Source organism: Callospermophilus lateralis, chromosome X, assembly GCF_048772815.1.
Source record: "Callospermophilus lateralis isolate mCalLat2 chromosome X, mCalLat2.hap1, whole genome shotgun sequence".
Lineage (NCBI taxonomy): Eukaryota > Metazoa > Chordata > Mammalia > Rodentia > Sciuridae > Callospermophilus > Callospermophilus lateralis.
This window is the reverse complement of record NC_135325.1, coordinates 13,319,835-13,327,679: the sequence shown is the minus strand read 5'-3', so window position 1 is coordinate 13,327,679 and position 7,845 is coordinate 13,319,835.

The following is a 7,845-nucleotide window of genomic DNA, read 5'->3' as shown; positions in this document are numbered from 1 at the left end:
CTTAATATTGTGCCCACTGGCAAAAGAAATGTTTAAAAGATCCAGCTCCAGAATCAAACACAGGATGATGTACTTTCTCACGACTCCTATTCAATATCATGCTGTATATATTTAGACAAAAGAAATAATATTTATTTGTTCTCAGATGATATGATTATCTATATAGAAAATCCCAAAAAAATATTAACCTAAAATCTCCTGGAACTAATAAGCAATTATAGCAAGGGTCAGGATACAATACTAATATACCAAAGCCAATTGTTTTCCTATACACTGCAATGAACAGTTGAAATTTGAAATTCAAAACACAATGACATTTATATCAGCACCTAAAAATCAAATAATTTAACAAAATATGTAAAGATCTACATAAGGAAAAACTATAAAACTATGATAAAAGAGATCAATGTTGATCTAAATAGAGAAATAGTCAATGTTCATTGACAGAAAGACCCAATAATGTCCAGATATCAGTTCTTCCCAACTTGATTTATAGATTCAACACAAACAAAATAAAAACCCAGCAAGCTACCTTGTGGATATTAGCAAACCAATTCCAAAATTTATATAGATGGACAAAAGACCCAGAAGAGCTAGCATAATATTGAAAAAAAGAAAAGTTGGAGGACTGACATTACTCCACCTCAACACTTACTATAAAGCTACAACAATACTCTGTGATGCTGGCAAAAGAATATACAAAGAGATCAGTGGATCAAAAGAGAGAGCCCAGAAACAGACCTACACAAACACTATCAACTGATTTTTTGAAAGGACAAAAGGCTATGCAAATATGAAAACATAGTCTTTCCAGTCAATTATCCTGAAACAATTAGATGTGCACATGCAATAAAATACCCTGACTTTATACCTTTCCACCAAAATTAATGCAAAATGTATCACAGCTCTATATGTTAAATGTAAAACCATTATTCTTCCAGAAGACAATATATAAGAAAATCTAGGTGACCTTAGATTTGGCAAGGAATTTTTAGATACAACCAAAAGCACATTTCATGAGAGAAAAAAAAAATTGATAAGTTGGACTTCATTGAAATTAAAACTTTTCCAAAGGATACTGTGAAGAGAAAAACATATAAGCCACAGACTGGGAGAAACTACTTTCAAAATACATATCTGACAAGATTATATATTTATATATCTGATAAGGCTATATACCCATAATACACAAAGAACTCAAAATTCAACAGTAAGAAAACAAACAACCCAATTAAAAAGTTAACAAAATATCTGAACAGATATCTCACCTTTGTGGTGAGATATAAAAGGATGCACAACATTGTATGTCACTAGGTAATGATAAACCAAAATAATGAGATACCAGTACATACCTTGTAGCATGGCTAAAATCCCAAATACTGACAACACGAAATGCTGGTGAGGATGTAAAGAAAAAAGGAAGTCTTGCTGGGAATGATGGCAAATCCCTATAACAGCAGCAGCTCAGGTGGGTGATGCAAGAGGATTGCAGGTTGGAAGCCAGCCTCAGCAACCTAGCAAGGTTCTAAGCTACCTAGTGAGATTTTGTATCAAAATAAAAAATAAAAAGGGATGGGGGTTTAATTCAGTGGTTAAGTGCTCCTGGGTTCAATTCAATCTCTGCTACCAAAAAAAGAAAGAAAGAAAAAGAAAAAAACCAAGGCTAAACATATTCTTACCACATGATCCATCCATCATACTCATTGATGTTTATCCAAATAAGTCAAAAACTTATGTCAACACAAAAACCTGTGCATGAATGTCCATAGCTGCTTTTTTAATGGTTGTCAAAACTTGAAGTCAACCAAGATGTCCACTAATATTTGAATTGATAAATAAACTGTGGTTTTTCCATATAATGTAATATTTTTCAGCAATAAAAAGACATGAACTATTAAGCTATAGAAAAACATCTAGGAATTGTAATGCATATCACTAAATAAGTCAATCTGAAAAGGATACAAACTATATTGTTCCAATCACATGATGTTGTGGGAAAGGCAAGACCATATATATATATAGACAGTAAAAAAAAAAAAAAAAAAAAAAAAAAAAGATTAGCGGATGTCCAGAGTCCAAGCAGGAATGGGAAAGGCAAGGATGAGTAGCTGAAGCATAGGGGATTTTTAGGGCAATAAAATTATTTTGTATGAAATAGCCATACTACCCAAAGCATTACACAGATTCAATGCACTCCCCCATTAAGACACCAGTGATATTCTTTACATAACTAGAAAAAAACAGTTCTAGAATTCATTTGGAAAAATGAGACCCATAATAACAAATCAATACTGAGCAAAAGAACAATGCTGGAGGCATCCTAATACTGGACCTCAGATTATACTCAAGACCTACAGTAATAAAAATAGCATGGTACTGGCACCAAAACAGACATGACAATCAATGGAACAGAATAGAAGAAACAGAAAGATTCACCTAGATACAAGTATCTAATACTATACAAAGGGGTCAAAAACATACATTTGAGAAATACAGATTTTTTTAACAAATGATACTGGTAAAACTAGATATCTATATGTGGAAAAATGATCCCTATCACCCACCTTGCAGAAAAGTCAATTCAAGATAGATCCAAGAACCTAGTAATTAGACCAGAAACTCTGAAACTTCTAAAAGAGAATATAGGCAAAACTCTAACATATTGGCCCAGGAACTGACTTCTTTAATAAGACTCTTAAAGTGCAAAAAATAAAACCAAGAATCAATGAGTGGGACAGCATCAAATTAAACACTTCTGCACAGCAAAGGAAATAATTATGAACATGAAGATTGAACCTATTGAAAGGGAGAAGATTTTTGCCACCTGCTCCTCAGATAGGGCATTAATATCCAGAATATATAAGGAAGTAAAAATACTTAACACCAAAAAACAAAACCCCAATTAATAAATAGGCAAAAGAACTAAAGAGACACTTCTCAAATGAAGTAATATAAAAGGGTAATAAATATATGAGAAAAAAATGTTCAACATCTCTAGCAATCAGAGAAATGCAAATCAAACCTACTTTGATATTTTATCTCACCCCATTCAGAATGGCAATTATCAAGAAGATAAATAATAATAAATGTTGGTGAGAATGTTGGGGGAAAGGTATACTCAGATATTGTTAGTGAGACTGAAAATTAATACAGCCACTCTGCAAAGCAGTATGGAGACTTCCCAAAAATAACTGGGAATAGAATCACCACATGACCTAGCTGTTCCACTCCTTGATATAAACCCCCAAAGGTCCAAAATCATCATACTATAGATATGCAGCCACATTGATATTTATAGCATGGAAGTTCATAATAGCTAAGTTATGGAACCATCTCAAGTGCCATCAGCAGATGACTGGATAATGGCATTTGCTATTAAATGAATGAAACTGAAGAACATCATGCCATGTGAAATAAGCCAGATACATAAAGTGAAGGATTGAATATTTTCTCTCATATGCAGAAGCTAGAATAAAATATGGAAAAAAAGAAAATGAGGGGCAGGACCCCATGAAAACAGAAGAGAGATCAGTGGAGGAGAGAGGGGATTCAAGGGGAAGGAAGAGGAATGGGAAAAGGGAAGAACAGTTGAATGAATCTGATCAAACTTTCCTATGTACATATATGAATATGCACAGTGAATTTCACCTTTGTGTATATCCATAATGCACTAATTTAGAAAACTATAAATAGAAAAAGATCAGTAAGGTAGAGGAAAAGGAACAGGTGGAGGGAGGAGAGGAGGGAAAAGGGAAGTACTAGGGACTGAAATAGAGCAAATTATATGCCATTCTTGTATAATTATGTCAAAATATTATGTATATCTAATAAAATTTTTGAAAAAACAAAAAAATTATGTATAATTCTATAATTATAGATTAATGATATTATGTATTTGTCAAAACTTATTGAGCTATATGATATCTAGGGTGAGCCCTAATATAAACTATGTACTTTAAATAATAGTGTATATTGGTTCATCAATTTTAACGAATGAAATCTCAGTGTAGTTTTAATTGTATTTCCCTGTCATTTCACCCCAGTTAGAATGGCAAACATCAAAAATACAAATAATAATGAATGCTTACAAGGATCTGGGCAGAAAGAAATAAATTGTTGGTGAGACTGAAAATTAGTATAACAGCTATGGAAATCAATATGGATATTCCTCAAAAGACTAGGAATGGAACCATATATAACACAGCTATTTCATTTCTCAGAGTTTATACAAAAGAACTGAAATCAGTATACTATGGTGATACATGAATTCCAATATTTATAGCAGTACAATTCACATTAGCCAAGTTATGGAACCAGACTACGTGTTTATAAACAGGTGAAAGGATAAAGAAAATGTTATATATATATACATACATTTAATATATTTACCTATTTGGATAACCAAGTTTGTGAAGTTCATGGTCCTGAGATATTTTCATCTGTAACTCCATTAGCAGACCTAGGCTAGAGGCTAGATCATTTTAACATTCATACCACTACTACTTCCATGTAATTCTGCTACAGGTAGTTCAAGAACCACATTTTTGAAATTCATATGATAAAACTGAAACTCTTTGTCAAAACATAAAAGGTTAGTTGTAATTTGGTTCCTTCAATCCTCAGTCTCCTTTATCATCTTTCTTTTTACCCCATCACCCATACTCCTTCCTCTTTCCAAGCAGGACTAAAGGCTTTCCATCCATATTCCATCTTCCCAGACTTCAATGTCCTTTCACCTCTCATTAAATGTTTAATCACTTTACAACCATTCACAATGATCAGAAAGAAAATAAGAAAGATACCAATAAGAAATACACTAAAGGGGCTGGGTTGTGGCTCAGTGGTAGAGCACTTGCCTAGCATGTCTGAGGTACCGTGTCCGATTCTCAGCACCACATATAAATAAATGAAAAAAATAAAGGTCCATCAACAACTAATAAAAAATGTTTAAAAAAAAGAAAGATACCAAAAATATTTTAAAGTGTCACCTGTGAAAACTTACAATTATCATAAACAGTAAAAGAAAAAAAATGTAAATTTGGGAAACATTAGAAGCTTAAATGTCAGAAAAAGCATTATTATTTATAATGTAAAAAGAAACAAGTTCTTACAAAGCAGTAATGAAATTATAAGAGCCATGGTACATAATGGGCAAAGATTAAAAATTTTAAGACAGGCAGTTTGCAAAATAAACACAAATGGACAATAAGCACATGGAAAAAAAATCCCAACTTTATTAGTAAAACAAAGAGGTGCAAATTAAAACAACTCAGTTGGGATGGCAGAGGCAAAAATGCAGAGCACCTATTGATTGCAAAGGACTGGGGTAAGAAGCAATCCTACATACTTCTGATAGAGAGAAAGTTGATATGAACTCTCAGGATACTGTTATGATTTTGATATAATATATTCCCAAAAAGCTCATGTGTGAGACAATGAAAGAAAGTTTAGAAATGAAATGATTCGGTTGTGAGAGCTTTAACCTTATCAGTGCATTAATCACCTGATAGGTATGAACTGGGTGATACCTGTATGTAGGTAGGATATGACTGGAGGAGTTGGGTCATTGGAGAAAGGCCTTTGGGTATATATTTTATCTGTATGCTTCCTGACTGTCATGCCCTGTGATGCATTCTTTCATAAGGCCTTTCTCCCCTGATGTTCTGCCTCACTGTCAGCTCAGAGCAATAGAGACAGCTATCTATGGATTGATACCTCTAAACCTGTGAGACCCAAATAAAATTTCCTTCTCTAAAATTATTCTTGTCAGGTATTTTTGTCACACTGACAGAAAATAAAATCTATCTAAAATAGAAATTGTTACTGATAAGTGAGACTGTTGCTGTGATCAACTTGAACATGTGGTTTAGAAGCTTTTGGGGCTTTGGGGAATTTGTGGGTGGACTTTTGAGATATTTAGAGATGCAAGATGGAAAAGCTTTAGATTGTTTTAAGTGGAGCTTAGTGGGCAATTCTGGTGGGATGCCAAATGAACAAAATGCTGATAGGACTGTGGACAGTGAAGACTGGGCTCATGATGTTTCAGAGGACAAGGAGGAACCTTGGGAAAAATGTGTTCATTTCCAATAATCATTAGGGAAACATAAATCAAAACTATAATGAGTTACTGAGTTACCTTACTCTTGTCAAAATGGCTATTATAAAAAAGACATAGAATAACAAGTGCTAGCTAAGATGTGAAGAAAAAGGAACACACACTGTTGGTGGAAATGTGAATTAGCACTATAATTTTGGAAAATGGAATGGAGGTTCATCAAAAAATTAAAAGTAGAAGTGCCATATGACCCATAAATTCTACCATTGGGTATGTATATCCAAAGGATATAAAATCAGCATGTTAAGGACACATCTGTACTCCTATGTTTATTGCAGCAGCATTCACAATTGCCAAGTTATGAAATTAAACCAAGTGTCCATTAACAAATGAATGAATAAAGAAAATATGATACATGTTATATAACTGAATACTACTGAGCCTTTAAAAATAAGAATATCTTTCATTTATGACAGCATGAATGAGAGAAGACATTTGTTAAGTGAAATAAACCAGGTACAGAAAGACCAATACCACATGATCTCACTTATATGAGGACTTTAAGAAAATTGAACTTATAGAAGCAGACAGTGGAGTAATGGTTACCAGAGACTAGGGCTGGGGAGTTTGGGGAAAATGTTAAAAGGATACAAAATTTCAGTTAGATAGGAGGAACTAATTCAAGAGACCTATTGTACAACATTGTGACTATAGTTAATAACTATATATAGAACTTTTGAAAATGAACAAGAATTTGTGTTTTCACCATAAAAAAGAAATACTGAGGTAATATATATGTTAATTCGCTCAGTTTATCCATTCAACATGTATACATATTTCAAACAAACATGATGTAAATGATAAATATATGCAATTTTTATTTATCAATTAAAACTTTTTACAAAAATATTGCATCGGTTCTTGGAATATAATTTCTTTTCACTTTCTGTAACTAAAACCATTCAGAAGTGCAAATTTGTTGACTATTGAGATAAATATATTGAGTCACATGAGTTTTGTAACCATGAAGAAGTTATTTACACTCCTCTAATTGACAATGTGAAGGTAGCTCTTGACTCATAAGCTTATTTTTAAATCACACGAGGAAATCAATGTATAATGAGATATTCTGGCCATGCCTTGATTGTCTCTGAGACTGTGTTTGGTTTGTGTTATGTTCCTTTGCCTTCTGTACCAGTCTGAAATTCCTTCCTCCATCTCTCTACTGATATAAATTCTAATTTTCATTCAAGAATTAGCTAAAGTGTAGCCTTCTCTATTAAAATCTTCTTGCCTACCACAAAGCCCTTCTATAAATTTCTCTAGAACATTATGCTAGTATAACTCAGCTGGGTCCTTGTATGGAGAATACTAATATTCCATTAGATAGACATGTGGTCTTTCCAGGAAAAAAAAGTTCTATGAAAACAATATTCTTATTCTGTATCGATTACTTCATATATCTTTATTTGATGATCATGCCTAAAATTTATCTTGCATATATTAAAAGCTAGGTGAATATTAATAGATTGGTTTGACAATAAGAACACAGAGGAAAACATGATAAGAGATTGCGTTCTGAGGCCAGGTGCAGTGGTGCATGCTTATAATCCCAGTGGCTAGGGAAGCTGAGGCAGGATGATTACAAGTTCAAAGCCAGTCTCAGCAATTTATCACCCTAAGCAACTCAGTGATACCCTGTCTCTAAATAAAATAGCAAGGAAAAAGGGGTGGGGATGTGGCTCAGTGGATAAGCACCTCAGATTCAATCACTGGTACCGGGGACAGAG